Source organism: Balaenoptera acutorostrata, chromosome 20 (assembly GCF_949987535.1).
Source record: "Balaenoptera acutorostrata chromosome 20, mBalAcu1.1, whole genome shotgun sequence".
NCBI classification, from domain to species: Eukaryota; Metazoa; Chordata; class Mammalia; order Artiodactyla; family Balaenopteridae; genus Balaenoptera; species Balaenoptera acutorostrata.
Window position 1 is genome coordinate 7,055,488 of NC_080083.1, and position 22,917 is coordinate 7,078,404.

General features: G+C 45.8%; 1 long non-coding RNA gene across 3 annotated transcripts in view; it reads right to left on the reverse strand.

Annotated features, from left to right (window-relative positions):
- The window catches only part of LOC103012425 (uncharacterized), a 49,247-nt gene extending 34,309 nt beyond the window's left edge, over positions 1–14,938 (reverse strand). For 2 of the 3 annotated variants that reach the window (XR_009006342.1, XR_009006341.1), the window contains exon 1: positions 14,551–14,938. This is a non-coding gene — a long non-coding RNA (uncharacterized LOC103012425). Of the gene's footprint in view, positions 1–14,369 lie in introns of all 3 variants that reach the window. The other variant, XR_009006339.1, reaches the window with a different exon arrangement.
- Positions 14,939–22,917: the final 7,979 nt, after the last annotated feature.

Here is a 22,917-nt window from a genome sequence, read left to right on the forward strand (position 1 = left end):
CCAATGAGGTGGGGCCTTTAGGAAGTGATTAGGGTTAGATGAGGTCATGAGGGTGGAAATTATGAAATTAGTGATGAAATTACTAATGAAATTCGTGTCCTTATGAGAAGAGGAGGAGAGACCAGAGCTTCGTCTCCCCACCAAGTGAAAACACAACGAGAAGGCAGCCTTCTGTAAGCCAGGAGGAGAGTTCTCACCAGGAACTGAATCTACAGGCTCCTTGATCGTAGGCTTCCCTGCCTCCAGAATTGTGAGAAGTAAGTGTCTGCTGTTGAAGCCACGCAGTCTACGGTGTTTTATTACAGCGGCCCTTTCACAGCCACCACTTCAGGATCTTGAATTCCCTTGTTCTCTCTTGACTAGGTGCTTTGGAGTCTGTCTCCCTTTTTCCACATGGCTAGCTCCTGTGTACTTACTGTATTTGGTAGAGTAGGCTAACAAAGATCCCAGAATGCAGCGGCTTAGTGAATATGAGTTTCTTTTTGTTCAGGTAGCAGTTCTGAGACGAGCAGTCCAGGTGAGTGGGAAGCTCTGCTCCTTGTGGTCATTCAGAAACCCAGGTTCCTTCCAGCCTCCACTCTGCCGACCCCCAGGCCCTCAGGTCATCTGCGTGATGGAAGCTGGGTCACCATCACATGTGGATTCCATGTGGTAAAGGAGGAAGTGAAGCTGGAAAAGGAACCCTGATATATTTTGCAGTCCAGACCCAGAAGTGGTCCACATCATTTCCACTCATGCTACTGGTGATAACATAGTCACGTGACCACAACTAACTGCCGGGGATGCTGGGAAATGTAGTCCTTAGTTAAGCAGCCACGTGCCTGCCTGTAGTTCTCTTAGAATAGAGTAATGAATTTCAACAAACAATTGAAGTTCAGACCTTGATTCCTCTGAAGAACCTTCTCTACCCCCTGACTTCTCTGTCTAGGTGAGATGTCCCTCTTGCAAACAGTGTGCTCCATAGCAGCTATCTCAGTAGTTTCTTATCTCTCAGCTTTTCCCATCTCTCTGCCCCCAACTGGAGTATGAACACATTGGGTGTGGCTCTGTATCCTCGATGCCTGGCACTTGCTAGACAGTGAATACATTTTGAGTAAAAGTATGGAGGACAGGATACTTAATTTGCAGGGCCCATTACAAAATGAAAATGTGGGGTTTCTTGTTCCAAAAGGATTAATAATTTGAAGGAAAAAAGCATCAAGCCAAACATGGGGTCCTCCTGAATGCAGGTCCCTGTGCACCTGCACAGGTCACATGCCCATGAAACCAGCCCTGAAAGTTTGAATAAATAAATGAATTGAATTGAATAGCTTGAATGATCCTCCATAAGAAAAGCCACATATCTGTTGTATACTATACGATGAGTGGAGAAGAATCAAATCACGCTTGTGAATATTAGGAAGTCAACCTTTGCTGTCTCTACCGGCGAAACTGACTAGAGGTCATCTCAATGGTGAGGGCATATTCCTTGTCACTGAGAGGGTGGGGACACAGCAGCTGGGGGGCTGCCAGCTCCCTAACAATCCAGATGCAGAGCCCCTTGCATTCTTTTCATCTCCTTTCAGCAAGTCATCGCAGCAGCAGTAGTCATCATGGTAATCTTCAGAGATTCCTGGGGTTGGGGAGACCTTAGAAGTCATTGCCAAGCAGTTCTCCAGCATCTGCTCAAACACCTCCAGCAACAGGGAACTTCATACCTCCCCAGGCAGCTCCTTCTGTTTTTGACAGCTCTGCGGATGGAGCTCTTCCCTACAGTGGAGCCAAAACCTCCTTGCTCGTGACTTCCACGCACTGGCTCAGAGCCACACAGGGGAAGTGTAATATGGCTCCCATGCCCTTCAGGTGTTTAAGGGGCTCTGACGTTCACCTGAAAGCAGAGGTTGCCAACGAGCAGCACAGAGATGGGATATGGGCCGCAGATGTATTGTGTTTGGCCCAGGAAAAGTTAAATATTTGTTTTGGTTAATTGCCAACACTGAAAAATCTGGAGGGCTCATAAAATGGAGAATCCAAGCTTGTAAAACTTGGAAGCTCTGGCAATACCGAGCTCACGATCCCTCAGTCCTACTTGCCACTAAGGATGCTGAAGAACAGATATTGGGTAGGCAACTGCCACTCTCCACCGTGGCCTGTTGGTTCGGCTACTTGATATCTGTGCATACGCACTTGACTTACTTTCAGAATCCTTATATTGATGAGTAGGTTAAGGTGCCCAGCCTCCCCACCACAGGAGTCACCAGTGAGATGGAAACCCAAGTTTTTAAATTGGTTTCAGGTGTAGTTATTTAAAGAGCCTTTTTTGCCTTTTATTTTCTTCCTGCTCAGAATGCAGAGGTGTTGGCTGGTGTTCCAGCAACTACCCTGTGACCATGAGGTAATCTTGAGGATGGAGGCCACATGTAGGAATGTTGAAACAAACAGCTAGCAGGATCTTGGTTCAGTAATGATTATAGAACTGCCATATCAGCTGTACCTACTTCTGAACTTCTTTTACCGAAAATAAATAAGTAAAAAAACCCAAACATGTCTTGCTGAAGCCACTCTTATTTTAAGTAGTTGTTATTAGCAGCTAAACACAGTTCCTACCTGGTATATGATTTGTTTGTCATTGCCCTTTTTTAAATTAATTTTTTATTGTGGAAAACTCTCAATATATACCAACAAAGACTAATATCCACATGCAAAAGAATTAATTGGGCCCCCCTACGTAACATCATATCTAAAAATTAACCCAAAATAGATCATACACCTAAACTTAAGGCTAAAACTATAAAACTCTTAGGAGAAAACATTAAGTAAATCTTTATGAAGTTGGCTCAGGCAATGATTTCCTAGATATCACACAAAAAGCATAAGCAATAGAAGAAAAAATAAACTGGACTTCATCAAAATTAAAAACTTTTGTGCTTCAAACAACACCCTCAAGAAAGTGAAAAGGCAACCCACAGAATGAGGGGAAATATTTGCAAATTCTTTTCCTGATAAGGGACTTGCACTCAGAATATATAAAGAACTATTACAATTCAATTAAAAATATTTTTAAAAACACAATTTTAAAATGTGCAAAGAATGTGAATAGACATTTTCCCCAAAGAAGATATACAAATGACTAATAAGCACACGAAAAGATGCTCCGTATCATTAGCCATCAGGGAAATGCAAATCAAAACCACAATAAGATACCACTTCACACCCACTAGGATGGCTAGAATCAAAAATAACAAGTGCTGGCAAGGATGTGGAGAAATTGGAACACTTGTGCATCGCTGGTGGGAAAGTAAAATGGTGCAGCTGCTGTGGAAAACAGTCTGGCAGTCCCTCAAGAAGTTAAACATAGAATTACCATATGATCCAGCAATTCTACTCCTAGGTATATATCCGAAAGAATTGAAAGCAGAAACTTAGATATTTTTATACCAATATTCAAAGCAGCATTATTCACAATAGCCAAATGGTGAAAATAACCCAAGTGCCCATCAACAGATGAATGGATAAACAAAATGTGATGTATACATACAATGGAATATTATTCAACAATAAAAAAAATGAAGTACAGATACATGCTACAAACGGATGAATCTAGAAAACATCATGTTAAGTGAAAGAAGCCAATCATGAAAGACCACATACTGTATGATTCCATTTATATAAAATGTCTAGAATAGGCAAATCTATGGAGACAGAATGAAGATTACAGGTTTCCAGGAGCTGGGAAGAAGAGGAAAGGGGAGTGACAGTTAATGGTATGTGATTTCTTTGGGAGTTGATAAAAATGTTCTAAACTTAAGATTGTGGTGATGATTACTCAACTCTGTAAACATACTAAAAATCATTGGATTGTACACTTAAAGTGGGTGATTTTATGGTATGTAAATTATAATGTAAATTATAGCTGACTCTTGTTAACTGCATGGCCTTCAGCAACATACTGGATCTTTCTGGATCTCTGTTGCTTCATCTGTGAAATGGGAATAATAACCCATCATTTATGTGAGTTGAAAGGATGGCACGAAGATAATTTATAAGGCACCTCGCTCGATGCCTGACATGGAATAGCCACTGAACAGCTGCAGTTCTCACCATGCCTGCCACATTTGTAAATACGAAATTGTGTTAGACCTTCAAGTGGCATCTTCTGAACCATAAAAGATTCAATTCTTTTTGTTATTGTTGTTTTGATTTTAAGGAATGAACTCATTTTCCTTTCTAAGCGTACTACTTTTATATAATAATGATAATAACAATAATGAACATTTATTGAGTGCTTGCTCTGCAGCAGATACTGTACTAAGGGTTTTTAGTACCTCATTTCATCTTCTCAGCCTCATTGTGAGTTAGGTATTATCTTAGAGAGAAGAAAACTCAGGTTGAAGTCAATATACTCCCCCAGGGACTTCCCTGGTGGAGCAGTGATTAAGAATCCGTCTGCCAATGCAGGGGACATGGGTTCGATCCCTGGTCCGGGAAGATCCCAAATGCCGTGGAGCAACTAAGCCCGTGCGCCACAACTACTGAGCCCGCGTGCCACAGCTACTGAAGCCTGTGCACCTAGAGCCCATGCTCTGCAACAAGAGAAGCCACCGCATGAGAAGCCCGCGCACCGCAACGAAGAGTAGCCCCCACTCGCCGCAACTAGAGAAAGCCCGTGCGCAGCAATGAAGACCCAACACAGCCAAAAATAACTAAATAAAATAAAATAAATAAATTTATAGGAAAGAAACATTTACTCCCCCAAGGTCCCACAACAAGCAAACAGCTGGGCTAGGATGCAAGGCCCACCAGCTTAGTTCCAGAGCCTTTCCTGTGCTGCTTGCCTGTCTGCTCTGAGCCCTGCCTCTAGCTGCCCAATTCCTCTCCTTCCTAAAGAGCATTGCTGCTCCCTGGACCCACCAAGGTCTGGGGTCATCTTTATCAGGCAGATGGCATGTAAGAAGCTTCCCGGCTGAGGTAGCCATCACCAAGTTTTATACATTTCCTGCTGCCCTGGGTCATCTCTGCTGCCTGGGCTGCTTGGGGCCAGGGGAATCCTTCCCAAATTGACCCAACACCTTGATTGGAATTCTGACTCCTGCAGATGCCTGATTCTGGGTCACCCCTCTGGTCCTGGCCCGTGGCTTTGCCCTAATAACAGGTCCCGAACTGCTTGCCTGGATGTTGACCCTCCGCCCTACCTAGACCACCCACGGCCTGACTTTTGTGACCTGTTTGTTCCCTGATCTCAGCTTGACCACTGCAGTGGGCAGCTTCTGAAATGGCTCCCAAAGTTTCTGCCTCCCGGGACCCAGCCAGTGACTCCTAAGGAAGAGAGCACCGCAAACGTGACGCTCCTGAGATACAGAAGACCGTGACTTCTGTTTCGCTCACACACACTCTCTCTCCTGCTCGCCCTCTCCGCCTCTCTCCCCTTGTCTCCCTCCCCGCTTCCTCTCCCGCCCCCCTCCACCCACCCACTGTCTCCCATGTTATAAGCTGCCCTACGGAAAGGCCCTTATGGCAGGGAACTGAGGGGGGGGCTTCCAAACAGTAGCCACCGAGGAAGTGAGGTCCTCAGTCCAATAGGCTGTGAAGAACTGAAGCCCGCCAATGATCATTCACTAATGAGCCTGGGTGCACATCCTTCCCCAGTCGAGCCTGAGACGACTTTGGCCTTGGCCAACATCTTGGTTGAAGCCTGTGGGACACCCTGAGCCGGGGGACCCTGCTAAGCCTCACCGGATTCCTAACCCAAAGAAACCAAAAGATAACGTGTGTCTTGAGTTGCTTCATTTCAGAGTAATTGTCATGGAGCAACAGATTACCAGTCCAACGACTGACTTCAGTCTTCCCTGGGTGTGCCCTTCATCTGCACCTTAACATTCCAGCACCAGATTAAAGGGCTCTGCTAAACACCCCTCAGAAAAGACTGAAGGGCTTTACACAAGATACACTGGAGCGTAGCCAAGGACCACCCTATTGCCAATCAGTGGGAAATGGGCTTATTCTTTTAGGGGTGATTTTGCCAGTGAGGGACCAAACATTGGTTCTCGGGAGGTGGAATAATCTTACCCTTTGTATGTATAAAGCACAGATACGTGTACAATACCTAAGCAGACATACAATATACCTGCAGCATTAAAATTTCACGGGGTGGGGGAGGGGTGGTAATGGTAACAAGGTGGAGAAAACACTGCTTCGGGATGACAAATCTGGCTGCCCTCTGCAGGCTGGGGTGCAGTAGGGAAGAACAAGGCATGAGAACAAGCATGAGAAAGCAGGACAGAGATTAGGAAAGCCCTAATAAGAAGGCTTCTAGAAGCCTGTTTGGGACCTGCCCCTCCTGAGGGCACTTCTGGCACCCTGCACTTCCCCACCCCGGAATTTAGCACCCTGTTTTCACTGGTCAATAAATCTGTAGAGGGCATGGGCTGAGCCAGCCCAGGCCTGGCACCAAATAGGAGGTCAAAGAAAGACCTTTGTCCACAGTTGGTAGTGCCCTGGGCTGTTTCTCTCCAGGCTCAGGGGGCTCCCCAGCAGCACCAGCGGCCCTGCCCCTTTCCAGCCCCCCGACCCTAGCCGGCTCTGCTGTGCTCTGCTCTGCCCTGGAATGCTGGGCTGGCTTTTATCTCCAGCACAGCTTGGGAAAGAGCTCTCCTCCTCACGGTTCGGCTCCCCGGCCCGGGATCACGCAGGGTTAGAGATGCTTCTTTACATTTACATAAGACCTTCTCCCTCAGGGAAGATCCACGTGCTGCACCCAGAACCTCAGGCTCTGTGGTGGAGTCCCGCCCCTCTTGCCAGGCTCTCATCCTCTCCCCAGGGCCCTGAGGTCTGTGCTAGGGTCTTCCGTCCACGCCCAGTTCCCGGGACCTTCCTGAGCGCAGCGAAAGCCCAGGTGGCCCACAGCTGGCTGTCCCCAACTCTGGAGACGACCTCTCAGCCCCCAGCTAAAGTGATGGGTGCAAATCTATCCCAGGATGAGTCGGGGTCGCTGACCTCACTGGCCCAGCGAATCTAACCATGAGGTCCCCACCCCCCAATGACCACCACAATTCAAACATGTAAGTTCTAGACAGTTTCAAAGATCTCATTGCTTTATGGTAATGCTTCATGAACATGATCACTTCTAAGACAGATAAATAGGTAATCAAACAACCACATGACAACTCAAACCCACTGGACCTTGAGGTGAGATCAGGACGAGCAAGATGTGAGAGGTGAGCTGAGTATCCACCTTGGTCCTCCCGTGAAGACTCAATCTGCTCTGACTCAGATCAACATCTTCTTGGCCCAACGCTCATGGGTCGGGTAGCCTTGGGAAAGTTTATTAACCTCTTTGTGCCTCAGTTTCCACATTTATAAAACAAGAATAATAGTAGTTCCTCCTCATAGGGTTGTTGAGAGGATGGAATGAAGTGATGCATGTATAACACTTTGAATGATGCCTAGTATACAGTAAGTACTCCATAAATGCTACCTCCATTTAATGGGTCCCCTCACAGTAAGCACTCTCACGTATGTTACGGTGAAAGGCCCAGAATGTGTGTTTCCTACCCCAAAGTTATTCTTCTCTCCTTTCTTCCTTGCTGGTAGAAGTGGCTTCCCATGTTAGCTTTTGGAAATGCTGGACATTCATTTCCCCAGATTCCCTCCCAGCAAGAGGCAGCCATGGGTCAGTTCTAGCCAATGAGATGTAAAGGGAAATCTGTGGGAGGTGTTTAAGAAATGTTTCCTCCTTGATAAGAGAGATGTCTGAATAGATTCCTCTCCTCTCATGCTTTGGATATTCTGGTGTGAAGATGTGATGCTTGGCACTGAAGCAGCCATCTTGTCACCATGAGGGGAGAGTCACATGGAGAGCAGAGACTTGGACTCAGTGCCTGATATCATTGATCCTACCGTGGAACCACCTACCTCCTGCCTTCTCTTTGACTAAAACAATTCAAAACCTTTCATTTTAAAGCTGCTATGTCTCACTTTCTGTTATTTACAACCAAAAGTTTCTTACATGTCTTAAAAGTAGCTTAAGTAGTATCATAAGCTAAGGAATGTAACTTACAATGTAACTCAATTCTGTGACAGAAGTATTGTTCCTATTTCATAGGTGAAGAAGCTAAAAGCAATGTTACAGGAGTTTTGAAGATAAATTACCTAACTTAATCCTCATAAAAACTCTGTGAGGCGGGCTTCCCTGGTAGGGCAGTGGTTAAGAATCTGCCTGCCAATGCAGGGGACATGGGTTCGAGCCCTGGTCCGGGAAGATCCCACATGCCGTGGAGCAACTAAGCCCGTGCGCCACAACTACTGAGCCTGTGTTCTAGAGCCCGTGAGCCACAACTACTGAGCCTGTGTGCCACAACTACTGAAGCCCGCGCGCCTAGAGCCCATGCACCGCAACGAAGAGTAGCCCCTGCTCGCTGCAACTAGAGAAAGCCGGCGAACAGCAACGAAGACCCAATGCAGCCAAAAATAAACAAATTAATTAATTAATTTTTTAAAAATATTAAAAAAAAAACTCTGTGAGGCAAGTCTTATCTCTATTGACAGATTTCTTCACAAGTTCAGAAGGTTAAAAAAAGCCAATTTCATGCAATTAGTAAATGGAAGAGTCAAGACTTAAACCCAGGTCTCTCAAATGTAGATACAACATTCTTCCCAATGTTCTTTGGGCCTACTGCTCAGCACCCAAATCTTTTTGGATATTGTATTCCACTGACAGTGCTGAATAAGCAAAAATTCAGTAACACTGGGACTTCCCTGGTGGTCCAATGGTTAAAACGCCAAGCTCCCAGTGCAGGGGGCCCCCCTTCGATCCCTGGTCAGGGAACTAGATCCCACATGCTGCAACTAAGAGTTCGCATGCCGCAACTAAAGATCCCGCAACTAAGACCCGACGCAGCCAAATAAATAAATAAATATTTTTTAAAAAAATTCAGTAACCCTAATTCAGGTCATGTCAACCTGAACATAATTATGTTCATTGCTTAGAAAGTGCATTTGCTAACTAAATATTAGCCATAATAAAAAAGAACGGTGGCCACAGCTGGATGAAATTCACAGTCCTAAGATCCATGTGCCAATGTGTATTTCTGTCTTTAGGCTCTTGGAGAATTTATATTCCCAATCCACACTTCAATTGGTAATTGTCCAGCGTCTGTTCTTTTTAAATCTTTATTATTTTTTATTCTCTCCCAGATGTTGAGTTGAGCGGCAGTGATTTCAGGATTTCAGTGAGAGGTCCAGCTGCCGGGTTTGGGAAGTGTCCATGTTTTGTTTCTTTTCAATCCTTCAACTTGAATTTATGATGAGGTTTTGATGAATACTACCCTTCTCTCAGCCCTGCCCTCTTTGCATGTGTCTTGAGTCTGTGATATCGTTGGTCTAATTATGCAGATGTGTCTCTTGTTGGAAAATTTATGTGATGACTGTTGCCAAGAACTAGGAACCAGAACCAGGGATTTGTGGTCTAAACATCCTTGATTCCACTCTTGGCAGTATATCCAAAGTGAAGTTGGGGAGACCAGGTAGCTTGTTAATTTAGGGCTTTAGCAGGTTGTGAGTTTGAGAAAGTGTCAGCCCTGCAGAGAACTGCAAACCTATGATGAGAATCAAGGATTTGGAAGGTCAGTCAAGATAGGAGCAAATATAGGAGCAAGATAGGTGGAGGGAGAGAAAAGGTGGGGTGCGAGGGTGGCTATATTTACTATATTTACATAGACAGGGCTTTACAGTTTGGGCCTTGGTCATCCAGACTGCTGGCACTGTCTAATAAACTTGGCTAAGTTCACTTACCTCCTGGCTTTTTTCCAACTTGATTTTAAGTTCCTTGAAGTCAAGAGCTATTCTAGTGATCTCCTGCTGTATAACAGATCACTCCAATATTCAGCGGCTTACAATAAAGATAGTCATTTCTATGAGTCAGGAATTCAGGAAGTTCTCAGCTGCATGGTTCTGGCCTTGGTCTCAGGCAAGTGCAATCAGACAGTGGCCAGAGCAGCTGGGGGCTGGCTGGGCCTCTCTCTTCAACTAGTCTCAGGGCCTCTCCATCTATGCGACTTTGGCCTTCCTCACAGCATGGCGGCCTCAAGACAGCTGTGCTGCTTATAGCTGAAAACTTCAGAAGTGTCAGAGTTTTCCACACAGGTGGCAGCTGTATCGCTTGTTACGACCTTTCTGCTCTCCTCCAGAAGATTCCCTCATTATCAGGACTCAGTGAGAGAAGTCACTTTAACAAAATTCACTGTTCCGTTGGTCACACTGGGGGCTGGCATTTGCCTGTGTCTTTTCAATGTTGGGGGTACAGACTGGTATTCTTCTGGGTCCTGGTGAGTGACCCCGTGGGATTGTACCAACATGGGCTACCTGTGAAGTCTTGGGGGGAGGGTAACCTATCCATCCAGTGGATAGTGGCTCAGGCCACGGCTGATGGGGCTGCAACCAGGGACCCTCTGCCTGGGTGGGAACAGGGGTCAGGAGATACGGGGGCGGGGAGATGCTTTTGCATGCACTTGGGAGGTTTTAATTCTCTTCCGTACCAACCACTTCCCATCTCCTTGACTAACACCATCCTAGTCACCTCCCACCTGAACAACAACAGCAGCCCCCTAACGGGACCTTTTGCTCCTGCCACCCCCCACCTTACAGTCCACACAGCAGCCGGGACAGCCTAGTCGAAAGTAACATAAGCCTCCTGGCAACGCCTTTGTGACTCCCAGTCTACTGGAGTAAAAGCCTTTGTCCTTTAAGTCAGGGGTCCCCAGGCCGGTACCAGCCCGTGGCCTGTTAGGAAGCAGGGCGCCCAGCAGGAGGCGAGCGAGCGAAGCTTCATCTGCACTTACAGCCGCTCCCCATCACTCGCACGACCGCCTGAGCTCCCCCTCCTGTCAGCATTATGGCGAGTTGTATAATTATTTCGTTATATATTACAAGGTAATAATAATAGAAATAAAGTGCACCGTAAATGTAATGTGGTTGAATCATCCTGAAACCATTCCCCTCACCTTCTGTGGAAAAACTGTCTTCCACGAAACCAGTTCCTGGTGGCAAAAAGGTTGGGGACCGCTGCTTTAAGTGGCCTATAAGCCCTGCTTGGTCTGACCTCCCCTGTCTCTATATATGCATCATAACTGGCTTTGTTAAGGGCTCCTTCTCTCTCCCCTTCCCCACCAGACCGTCAACTCCGAGAGGGCAGGGATTTTTGCTTATTTTGTAAACTGCCTTCACCACCGTTGCCAGGCAGAAGCCCAAGCTCAGTGCTGCCAGAGCTTCTGATTTTTCAAGAGAAATTACATATCTGGATTTTTATGTCAAATCTGATGTTTAAGTATTGGCCTGTAATGAAATGTTTCAACAACACTGTGCTGGCCAAGTAAATTAGAGCCATGGATCTCTAATTTATGGTCTCTGGCCTTGTGTAGCGAGGCAGTGGCCAGGTTGGGAAAACATGCTCAGAAAGGACAAGGCACTGAGAAGGTGGGATGGAGAGAGGGTTGGTGGGGATGACAGTCCCAAGAGGCCCCTGGTTGACATGCTCGGCGACGGCCACTAGGGGGAGCTCCCCACTACCTCCCCTCAGATCACACCTGGCCAGTCTCCACCGCCACAGAGGGAACTGTTGATGGAACCCTAACCAGAAAACACTGGCTGGAGGTCCCCAAAGGGAGGTGCAACTGGTGTAACAAGCAAAGTGTTCCAAGGCTCTGGGGTCCATGTGGCCAGGTCTGTTCCGTCTTCTGTTGGGACTTCTCTTGGGCCCTCCCTGTATTGGAATTTTTCTGGCTCTTCTAGTTGGATTCCTGCCTCTCCAACCCTAGGTGCCCAGATGCACCTGGACGGTGTCCACCTGCAAAACCAGGCAGGGGCAGGGCAAGGCCGGGTAGGGAAGGGACAGGAAGGTCCAAGCTGGGATTGGCCACAAGCTTCAGTGAACACACTGGGGGGACTGAATAGCCGCTTCATGAACCAACATCAGGGGGCAGGCCGCTTGTCAAGACTCAGGAACCTGACTCAGGACTCAGGACTCAGGACTCAGGACTCAGGAGCCTGGCCCAATGTCCTTCTGTCTCGTAATTACGAACAACCTCACAAGGGACATGGTATCTCCACTTTTGTGGGCAAGGACAAGTGACCAGTGAAGTGACAAACCCAAGACCGCACAGCTGCGAGTGGTGGGATTTGATTCAAACCTGGGGCTGTCTGATGCCAGAGCCCAGGTTCTGTGCACCCCACAGCTATGCCCAGGAGGAAGGCATGAGTGACTCATAAAGGAATCAGACTCCTAGGACTAGAGGGAATTTTAAAGTCTCTGAGTTCATCACCCCACTGGACTTGGGATTTTTTTTTTTAATATTCTAAGTCAGAAAATAAATTTATTTTATTTAAATGCTGTTTGTTATAAACATGACAGTTTGGAGAACATTTATCAAAAAATAAAAATAAAAAAATAAGGCAAATGCTATATGCTTCCAGTGGTGTTGGGAAAGTTGGACAGCTGCATGTAAATCAATGAAGTTAGAACACACCCTCACACCATATACGAAAAAAAACTCAAAATGGCTTAAAGATTTCAATATAAGACATGACACCATAAAACTCCTAGATGAGAACACAGGCAAAACATTCTCTGACATAAATCATACCAATGTTTTCTTAGGTCAGTCTCCCAAGGCAATAGAAATAAAAGCAAAAATAAACAAACAGGACCTAATTAAACTTACAAGTTTTTGTACAGCAAAGGAAACAATAAACAAAATGAAAAGACAACCTACAGACCGGGAGAAGGTATTTGCAAATGATGCGACCAACAAAGGCTTAATTTCCAGAATATACAAACAGCTCCTACAATTCACTAACAACAACAAAAAACAAAACCCAACTGAAAAATGGGCAGAAGACCTGAATAGACATTTCTCCAAAGAAGTCATACAGATGGCCAACAGGCACATGGAAAGATGCTCAACATCGCTAATTATTAGAGAAATGTAAATCAAAACTACAATGAGGTACCACCTCACACCATTTAGAATGGCCATCATTAAAAAGTCTACAAATAACAAATGCTGGAGAGGGTGTGGAGAAAAGGGAACCCTCCTACACTGTTGGTGGGAATGTAAGTTGGGGCAGCCACTATGGAAAACGTATGGAGGTTCCTTAAAAAACTAAAAATAGAGTTACCATATGATCCAGCAATCCCACTCCTGGGCATACATCTGAACTATAATTCAAAAAGATACATGCACCCCTATGTTCATAGCAGCACTATTCACAACAGCCAAGACATGGAAGCAACCAAAATGCCCATCGACAGATGAATGGATAAAGAAGATGTGGTACATACATACAATGGAATACTACTCAGCCATAAAAAAGAATGAAATCATGCCATTTGCAGCAACATAGATAGACTTAGAAATTATCATACTAAGTGAACTAAGTCAGAAAGAGAAAGACAAATACCATATGATATCACTTATATGTGGAATCTAAAATATTACACAAATAAACCTATCTATGAAACTGAAACAGACTCACAGACATAGGGAACAGATTGTGGTTGCCAAGGGGGAGTGCATGGGGGAGGGATGTATTGGGAGTTTGGGATTAGCAGATGCAAACTACTATATATAGAATGAATAAACAACAAAGTCCTACTGTATAGCACAAGGAACTATATTCAGTGTCCTGTGATAAACCATAATGGAAAAGAATATGAAAAAGAATGTATAGGGACTTCCCTGGCAGTCCAGTGGTTAAGACAACACACTTCCAATGCCGGGGGCACGGGTTCGATCCCTGGTCAGGGAACAAAAATCCCACATGTGGCTAGGCCAAAAAAAAAAAAAAAGGTAGTATATATATGTATAGCTGAATCACTTTGCTGTGCAGCAGAAATTAACACAACAGTGTAAATCAACTATACTTCAGGTTAAAAAAAAAAAATTCTATATGCTTCCTGCATAATTTATAGTGAGATCAATCCCCATTTATTATATGTAAATATGTATATAATGTTCAAGCTTCTTTTTAAAAATTTTATTGTTTGAGACCTATCTTTATTGCTTCTAACTATTGGTCACTAGCAAAAGGTCCTGTGAATAAATCCAGCAAGATGTCCCTCCCCACGTGTCTCGAACCAGCTGGGATCAGAACTTTGTCTCCCTGTAAGCTAGGACCCCAGCCTCTGTACCACTTCCTCCTCTTTCCCTGAGGAGGTCTGCTCTGTGTTTGACCGAAGCCCTCAGGGTCCTCCTATCTTCCTGAACAGCAAGTCTTTCATTTAAAAGGACCCTGTGTAGGGAAAAGACCCCACCCTGGGATTTGAATCAGGATCACTGGGAGCCCCAGGAGCTGAGCAGGAAAATGCGGGGTGTCCGGCGCCAGCGTCTCTCACTCACCTGGTAAGCCCCAAGAAGGTCAAGGTCAAAGAAAGTTCAGGGGAGTTCCCTGGTGGCCTAGCGGTTAGGATTCCGGGCTTTCACTGCCATGGCCAGGGTTCAGTCCCTGGTCGGGGAACTGAGATCCCATAAGCCGTGGGGCGCTGCCAAAGAAAAAAGAAAAGTCATCTCCAGGCCTCACCTTTGGGGGGTTTAGAACAAGTTTCTTCCCTGGCAAGGTTCGCAGTCTTTGCTCTGAGTTAGAGCTAATGCCTAACGCTGGTCTGGCTTCCTTCTCGCCAGCTGCAGACCGTCAGGCCTCTGCCCCGGAGCTCCCTGGCTCCTCTGGTCAGCTCTTGTCTGCTTGGCCAAAGGAGACGTCACTTGCTGGTGTCACTGGAGTCAGAGCAGTTACAGGCCCGCGCAGATGCAGATGCCCGGAGGGCGGCGGGGGCGTGGGAGTGGGGAGCAGGCCGGATGGGATCAAAGCTGTTGGAGACAGAGACTGTCTCTCCCACTTGCCTCGCTTGCACACTTTCACTCAACTTGCTGAATTACGGGAGTTCAGTTGATAAACCCTCCTTCCGGAAAGGCTCCCAAGAGCAAGCTCTCGCTGCGAACGCGCTAATCAGATCCCGCGAGAAGCTGTTCCGGCACCTTTCCCTGAAACGCCATCATCCCGCGTCTAATTTACTGATTATGCGATAAGAAGATGTCTTCGTTAATTTCGTAAGACAAGCCCGTTAGCCTACTTCTAGAGCTCATGCTTCCTTGTGAAGTCATGAATAGTATGAGTTCCGGTTAATAAATGGAACGCATAAGGAAAATCAAGAATAATTACTGTGTTTATTAACATTCGGTGATTAACATTTCAAAAGCAATTTAAATAAATACAGTGCAAGTCTGAGAGGGGGCCCCAAGGTAGGGATCTGTACGGAGTGAAACAACACTCATTGGAACCTGGGAAATTTTAAAGTCATATTTTTCAGGGTAGCTGTTGCCGAGGTGTGCACCAGGGAATCTGTCCAAGAATCGCAGGCTGTGGGGAATGAATGGGTCCAGGGTTGCTCCCACATGTGTCTCTTCTCCAAAGGCAACAGGAGCCTGGAGACTGTCCTTCCCCCTGTACATCCCTCTCCTCCAGTGTCCTTAGTGAGAGGGAGATGGGAACAGAGGGCAACATCCATTTCAGCAGGTGCAGACCCGCAGGTGGGTGTATGAATTCTGCAGGCAGGAAGCCTCATTTCTTAACTTGCTCTGTTCCAAATTCCTGTGCCACTGTAATAGGCTGAATAATAGCCCCCTTCCCCCCAAAGATATCCACACCCTGATCCCTGGTGCTTGTGAATATGTTGCCTTGTTTGGGGGGGGGGAAAAAAAGACTTTTTGTTTTTTGTTTTTTGTTTGGCTGAGCCTCGTGGCTTGTGAGATCTTCATTCCCTGACCAGGGATCAAGTCTCCGCAGTGACCGCACTGAGTCCTAACCACTGGACCGCCAGGGAATTCCCAAAAGAAGACTTTGTAGATGTGATTAAATTCAAGATTTTTTTTAAATTGAAGTAGAGTTGATTTACAATGTTGTGTTAGTTTCTGGTGTACAGTAAAATGATTCAGTTATACATACACATATATTCTTTTTCATATTCTTTTCCATTATGTTTTATTCTAGGATACTGAATATAGTTCCCTGTGCTATACAGCAGGACCTTCTTGTTTATCCTAAATTCAGGATCTTGAGATGGGGAGATTATCCTGGATTATCCAGGTGGGCCCTAAATGCCATCACATGCATCCTTATAAAAGCAGAAGCAGAGGGAGAATTTGCTACACACTGAAGAGGAAGAGGCAATGTCACCAGAGAGGCAGAGATTGGAGTGATGTGGCCAAAAGCCAGGGAATATCCACAGCCACCAGACACGGTGGGAGAGGCAAGGAACAGATTCTCCGCTACAGCCTTTGGAGGCCGTGAAACTGGACCAGGCCAGTGAAACTGATTTCCGACTTCTGGCCTCCACCACTGTGAGAGAAAAAAATGTATGTTCTTGTAAGCCACCGAGCTTGGAGTAGTTTGTTACAGCAGCCATGGGAAATTAATAGAGTCACCTTCATGACTTTTGCCAAGTCTGCACACCAATAGTGTCACTGTTTACTAACATTTGTCTTCAAATAAATTCTGAGCTAATAATATAGCTTTCTGCTTTCACCTCGTGCTAGAAAAATATTTCATGAAATCCTAAGTTTGATACTCATAAAATTTTCAGTTTAACATCATTTTAAATGCTCATCCCATGCCCCCTACAATTATCTGTTAAATCACCAGACCACCAATAGAAGTGCCTCTCACTTATGAGACACTGACCCAGCTCTGCACAGCTTAGGAAGGATTCACGGTGCAGCTGGGCTTTCAAAACTGCTCCGTTAAGTTCAAATTTCTCTTGAAAATAATCAGAAAAAAGAAAGAATCAGCCCCTTTAAAAATAGAAGCCATTTCTCCAGCAAATTTTCGCAGAGTCAGGTTTTAAAATGCAGAATTTAGCAGAATCTTAAATCATTCTTGGTAGAGTTACTAACATATAGATAAGGACCCTTAAAGGAGAGAGTATGCCAGCAGGAGGCTGGATCTGATGGCAGCATCGAGCTAACAGGAATCTTGTTTCCCCAGCTCGAACCGGAATTGCTGGTCTCCATGTGTTTCTCTCTCTTCTCTGCCTCAGGACAGAGGGATACGTAGTGAACCAGGAATTGCTGCGCAAGGATTTTTAACGCTGAGGGATGGTGAGGTGGTAGAATTGATAAGGTCCGCAACTGGAGAAGAATATGTCGATTATTGAAGTTTCCCATGACTCAAGCAGGGGAACAGACCAAGCAGGAAAATTTCATCCCCAAAGTTGGAACTGCCCAAATGGGCATATCTGGGGAGGTCTCCAACTCCAAAAAAGAGAGTCGGGCTAATCTAGCTCATGCCTGGGAGTAGCTATGGACGGATAAGCAGTGGGTACTGACAGTTAAATTCTAAACCGGGCCAGTCCTGGATTTGCACCTATATTTCCCCAGTTCTTGTAAAGCATTGTTTCATCACAAGTTGTCATGGCGAGGAGGAAGTACTTCAAATGTGTTTGATGGAAAAGCTGATAAGTGGATAGACTCTCTCTTTTAGTTTATACATTACTGTTGGGAAAAGTAATCTGAAAATAAAATTCTCCTTTTTAATTCTAAAAGGTCTGTAGTTTAGATCACAAGCCTATCATCCAGGGTTCCACCAGCCAAGCCTAAGGGAAACCAAGGCCTCTGACCTCACCTAAGTGAGCAGTCACATGTTTCCTCCTTTACCGCCATATCTCAGCACTAATCTGGCCCATCTTGTGACTATTAGCATCACCCCCAGGGTCCAGGAGGAACTCTCTCCCTCCTGATTCAGTCAAATACTGCCTTGGAGCTATGGAAGACCACTGTGATTTTTACCTTCCTGGCATCATCCCTCCTTTTTCTGGCACCAGCATCCAGGACCTCCCCTTGGGAAGACTTCTTTGAAATTGCTGGATGGAGCTGAGCAAGCCCCCTTAGTTTTTAGGGGTGGCCATATATTACAGATTAAGCCAACCAGCATGTCCCATCTCTTTGCCCCCAGCGAAGGTTCAAGGGAGGAGTCAAAGAGAGTCAGGGTCAGAAGTTTTATTTCAAATGCTGGGAGAATCTCCATACCTAGGCTGAATCTGAGAGTCAGTAAGACTGGAGATGCTGGCTGCCATGATGAGAGAGCTTTAAAGAATAAAGTTGACAGAGTTACATCAAATCAAAAGAAAGCAGAGTTAAGATACAGAGAGGTCAGGATGCTGTTTGAGACCCTGGATCCAGCCGTGCCTGAAGCTTCATATCCCTGCATCTTTCATTTATAGAAATCAATACCATACATTCTTCTTTTTGTTGTTGTTGTTGTTGTTGTTGGATTTTCTGTTATTTACAATTAAAAGTGTCCTGATAAATTGAGACTGAGGCACGAGCTATACCTTTGTAGGAATAGTGCATGTACCTCTTCTAGAGAGGCACATTGCAAAAAGGCATACCTGCCTGCTCAGGCTGGGGCATGGCCAGCCTATCAGAGTTCAGCCTGGATTGCAATCCCCACTTGTCCCATATGCCTGGTGTCCTTGTGCAGGGATTAAGTTGCACAATATGCTCGATAGTCCCATGACTCAGGAAGGATTTTCTCCCTGTTGTAGCCAGCCTCCAAGAGGGCCTCCGGTGAGCCTCCCCTCCTGGTATTCATGCCCTTGTATAATCCCTCCCAGCCCCACGTAGGGCTGTGTAACCCGTAAGATAGTGTAGAAATACGATGAATAACTTCTGGAGCTAGATCACAAAAATTACTGCGGCTCTGTCTTCCTGGCTCTTGGATCACTCCCTCTGGGGGAAGCCAGCTGCCATGTCATGAAGACACGCAAGCAGCCCTTTGGAGAGGCTCCTCGGGTTGAGAACGGAGGCCTCCTGCCAACGGCCACCACCAGCTCATCAACCACATGAGTGAGTCATCTTGGAAGTTAGTCCTCCAGCCTCAGTCGGGCCTTCAGATGATGCAGCCCCTGCTGGTATCTTTTTTTTTTTTTTTTTTTTTTTTTTTGCCACACCACACAGCTTGTGGGATCTTAGCTCCCTGACCAGGGATTGAACTTAGGTCCACGGCACTGAAAGCCCAAGTCTTAACCACTGGACCGCCAGGGAATTTCCCCTGCTTGTGTCTTGACTGCAACCTCATGAGTGACCCCAAGCTAGAAGCACCCAGCTCAGCTGCTCCCGAATTCCTGACCTGCAGAAACTGTGAGATAATAGATATTCATCATTGTTTTAAGATGCTACATTTTGCAGGAATTGGTCCAGAACCATAGGTAACTAGTGCACACTTCTTTTATCAGTCTTCTCTTCCCCAATCCATCTCTGCTTCCTGCCTAAATTCCCTGGTTTCTTCACCAGGTTACCCACCCCTGCTCCATGCAGCCCTTCAGTCTCATCCTCTTTCTTCAGTGGCGGTTTTCTCTCTAAGGATCACCCTTCGATGCAGCCCCCACGCCCCCCACTCCTCTCCCTCCATCCATCTCTGCCTTCCTCCTCCACCTGAAGAAATGGCTCTTTCTCCTTCCGACATCCCCACTCATTCTCCTCTTGACAAACATCCTGACAGCGGTTACGGTTGACAACCCTTGCTCTAAGAAAGTAGATGTCTTCATATATCCCAATAGACCGGGAAACCTGGGGTTTTGTTTTGAGGCTGCTGTCCCCTCCCTCGTTGCCCCATCTTCCCAAAGCACAGAGGGCAAAAATCTCCCACATCCCCTTGCTGTGGAGAAGTCCAGGCAGCCTGAAAAGCCCTGTGAATTCTAATTTTTCACAGGGCTTTTACAGTGGCAGAAGGGGCTAGGGAGCAGTATGCCATGATCGCCATGGCAACACGCTCCCTGGTGGGGCCTGGGCTGCACTCCCAGTCAGGGGAAGCAGCTCCCAAGTGTGTCTGTCACTGTGGGCATCAGAAGGCGAGCTGCCCGGGGAAATAGAAGGGGCTGAGGCCGCAAGGCTTAGCGGCTGTCCCGTCTCAAGAGGCAGACAGCCAGGTGACAAAGCCAGCGAGTCCGGCACTAGAAGAACAGGTAAGCTTGACCCAGGCCCTAACCGGAGCCCCACGTAGCCAGGTCTCTGTCCTCCCTGCACTATCTTTACTCCCTGATGATGTGGTCAGTTCTGGGTTGCAGGTGACTCCTGCATCTGGAAATAAAGGTCAGCAAAGTCCATCATTCACCGTGTCAGTGGTTCCCAAACTTGGCTGTTCATTGGCATCCCCTGGAGATCTTTACAAAATGCTGATGCCTGGTTCCCAGATACTGACTTACTGGGTATGGAGTGCAGCCTGGCCATCAGGATATTTTAGATCTCCAGGTGAATCTAATATACAGCAAAGGGTGGGAAGCCTTGCACTAAGCCAAGGGTCTCAGCCAGGTCTGTGCATGAGAACCACCAGGGAACGTAAGCATGCACACACCCCAGACCTCAATGATGAACGTCTCCATAGTTAATCCCAGGTATTGGAATTTGTCACAAGTTCCCAGTGATTCCAGCGAACTGTTGGCGTTTCATATCATGAATCCAGCATAACATCAGGCAAAACTTTGTAGAGTGGAGGGTCAACAAGGAATGTGGGAGGAACGGGATGGATTGGAGACTTCTGTGGGCCTCACATTACCTCTTGGGGGTAGGTCTGGATGGGGGATATGGCACTGAAACTGTGAAGTTAAGATTGCTACTTGTATAGACCAAAGATGATCTGGCATTGTTGTTTTTGTGTGGTTCAATCTAACACCAACTCACTAGGAGACAACTGTTTCCAGAGGCTTCTGTAAGGAGGCAGGCATGGTGGGGGCCTAGAGTTCAGTCAGAGTTCAAGGTTCCAAGTAGCTCTACAGGGTTATCTGCATGTGGCACACATGCAAGTTTAGCACCGGCTGGAGTTATCTTCCCAATGTTAATTCTTGATCCTATCCCACGACCTGCATAGACCCGGATTCCCCTTCTCATCAGCCATTTGCTCAGAGCTTCAAGGCTTGATGCTCCTCTCAGGAGGTTAACAGGTTCAGCCCCTATAAGGAGAGCGTTGCTGGAAGGCAGGACTCAGCATGGGCTGAAGTGTCCAGATCCCCTACCTAACCTGGTGAAGGGCCACAGGTACAAAATCTCTGTTCATTATGCCCTTGCTTATTATGAGTATTTAATTTTTTACTGTTTTTTTTTTTTTAGCTTTAGTTTATATGTCATGTGTGCCCATTGTAAATAATGAAACAATGCCAAGATTTATAAAGAAAGGATCATCTCTGCCCACCCTCCCCTCCATTCCCACCACCTTTTCCCGCAAGTGACCAAGGCTAACAGCCACCTCACTTAATATTTGTTAGGAAGTGAGTTGTTCCACATAAATGATTTGTCCAGGAATCAAAACTGTCCCTTTTTTCAAACCCTCCTACACCGTTGGTGGGAATGCAAATTGGTGTAGCTACTATGGAAAACAGTGTGGACGTTCCTCAAAAAACTAAAAAGAGTTACCATATGATCCAGCAATCCCACTCCTGGGTGTATACCAGGAAAAGACAAAAACTCTAATTTGAAAAGATACATGCACCCCAATATTCACAGCAGCACTATTGACAGTAGCCAAGACGTGGAAGCAACCTAAGTGTCCATCAATGGATGAATGGATAAAGAAGATGTGGTATACATATTCAATGGAATACTACTCAGCCATAAAAAAGAATGGAATATTGCCATTTGCAGCAACATGGATGGACCTAGAGATTATCATACTAAGTGAAGTAAGTTAAACAGAAAAAGACAAATATTATATGATATCACTTATGTGTGGAATCTAAAAAAATAATACCAATGAACTTATTTACAAAACAGAAACAGACTCTCAGACATAGAAAACAAACTTATGGTTACCGAAGGGGAAAGGGGAGAGGGAGGGAATAATCAGGAATATGGGATTAACAGATACACACTACTATATAAAAAATAAACAACAATGATTTATTGTATAGCACAGGGAACTATATTCGATATCTTGTAATAAGCTATAATGGAAAAGAATCTGAAAATCTGAATCACTTTGCTGTACACCTGAAACATTGTAAATCAACTACACTTCAGTTTAAAGAAAAACCCTGTCCCTTTTACTTGCAAACACTTGAAATAACTTGAGATAGTTTAAGCACTGTGGATGAAGGTTGCCATAGATGGAATGTGCCCCCTCAAAATTCATATGTTGAAAACTACCCCTAGCGTGATGGTGTCAGGAGGTGGGGCCTTTGGGAGGTGAGTAGGTCATGAGGATGGAGCCCTCATGAATGGGATTAGTGCACTTACCAGAAAGACCCCACAGAGCTGCCTTGTCCCTTCTGCCCTGTGAGGACACAGTGAGAAGACAGCCGTCTATGAACAAAGAAGCGGATCCTCACCAGACACTGCATCTGCTGACGCCTTGATCTTGGACCTTGGCCTCCAGCACTGTGAGAAATACATGTCTGATTGTAAGCCACACAGTCTAGGGTATTCTGTTATAGCAGCCGAAGTAGACTAAGATAAAGATCATTCCGAAAAGTATTACACAGTGCCTTGACTTTGGAAATGGAAGGGCTCAGGGTCATTGTCACTCTTACAAAACTTTATATTGGAGAATGTTTTATAGTTCACCAGCCACCTTTCAATGCCTTGCCTACTTTGGTTTTCCCAACGGGACTGTAGGATAAGCAGACAACTTTTTTCCTGTAGGATAAGGCAGACACAGATGAGGAAACTGAGGCTCTGGCTAGAAGAGCAGAGCCTGGGCTACCATCCCCATCACCTGCTTTTCAAGCTTAGTTCAGGACCTGCTTACTCAGCTCTGCCCCCGCTGTCTGTGCTGCACTGTGTGTTAATGAACATCCATCACCAGCATCTTAGAAACACCTCTGGGCTAAGGCACTTTTTATTTTCTTGAGTCTTTTTTAGTGATTCTCCCAGATCCCTCTCCCCACCAGCGTCGACTGTCACC